The following is a 1597-nucleotide window of genomic DNA, read 5'->3' as shown; positions in this document are numbered from 1 at the left end:
ATTAATAATTTTATATAAATATTACTTTTAGCTTAATATACTTATTTATTTAATTTTAATCTTTGGTTGAATGTGTTAGAGTGTTTTTTGAATATTAAGAGACAGTAAATGTGGACGACCATGTTGGGTTTTATGTATGTACGAGTATATAATATATAACATTCCAAATATAGTAAAAAAAATATTTACTATATTTGAAATGTTTATATAATTTTTATACTTTTGACTTTAATTTTTTTTTATGTTTGATGAAAAAGGAAGAGAAAATTTTTAGAATTAATATAATGGGAAAATTAAAAACATTAAAAAAAAAATTTTAATGTGTAAGGATTCTTTATGCAATCCTGTGACTATTCATATTAATAGGATTAAAAATAAATTGTTCTATACTAGTCATAAGTATGCTGTGTATGAGGCAACCCAATTAAGTTTGGCACCCCAACATTTTTAATAAAGTGTTTTTCTCTCTCTTGTTTCATCGGTTAGATATTTTTGGTCATCTTAGCTGAAAATGTGATACTGTTTAATGTGAGCCAAAGTTTTGGCCGGAGTACAATTAGAAATATCAGAAAGGATACAACCATGGAAAAACAATGATTCCCTAATTATTTCATATATAGTATATATCTATTGTTTATTTTTTTTAACAATACTAAATGTTCACTTTTTCAAATAAATAGAACTAATGTAAATTACGATCCAAATTTATTTATTATTTGATGCAACTAAAATTCGTATGTTATTGTTTCTTGAGATGAAGATCAACAAACGACTATCCACTATGTTCCAGCCTATAATAAAACAGTTTGACAAAATATAACAAAGCCGTGTACTACGGAATGATGTCGGAACGGATCGTACAATTTCGGATATTTTCGATACCCTAGTCTTATAGGCAGTTGCGTGCGAATAATGTTCTCCTTTAATTCTTAACAATATTATTTCGTAGTTCCAATTTATGTTATATTATTGCTAAAAATGAGATGGTTGATTACTTTATATAAACAATATTAGAGGTATTTTAAAGGGTTTTTTTGTTTAAATTAGTCATGTAAGCCCTTGTACAGTATTTCATTCAATTCTTTGCTAATATTAAAAAAACACTGGATTCTACATGGTTATCCCCGAGTTTATTCAAAATCGTTAGAGCTGTTTTTTAGCAAATAGAAAAATATGTGTAACATTGATATAAAGTGGCACTTTCGACCACACGATTTTATCGGGAAATTTCCTTACTTCTCAGGTGTAGGCCTAGCTTAAATATGTAATTTCAGTTCCATGCGACTTTCCGCCCTAATTCGTTGGATTACATAAGAAATATATAAAAAATGTGAAATTTTAAAATTATGCAAAACAAAAGAAAATGAAACTTAAGATAGTAAATAACGTTATATTATTGTAACGAAACGTAAGGTAGGAAAGTAGAGGAGTAAACAATTTAAAAGCGAAATGTAAAAAGAAATGTGCAATTTATTAAAACTATGTAACTCATCATCATCCCTTATCTGCATTTTCATTTTTTTTTTTAATTAAGTCGTTAAGCACTCTTTATTTATATCCATTTTTCAATACATTTGCATATCCTTATGATTATTTA

The sequence above is a fragment of the Halyomorpha halys genome, unplaced genomic scaffold (assembly GCF_000696795.3).
Source record: "Halyomorpha halys isolate HHAL.00 unplaced genomic scaffold, Hhal_1.1 Scaffold358.1, whole genome shotgun sequence".
In the NCBI taxonomy this organism is placed as follows: Eukaryota; Metazoa; Arthropoda; class Insecta; order Hemiptera; family Pentatomidae; genus Halyomorpha; species Halyomorpha halys.
Note: the sequence above shows the minus strand (reverse complement) of the source record.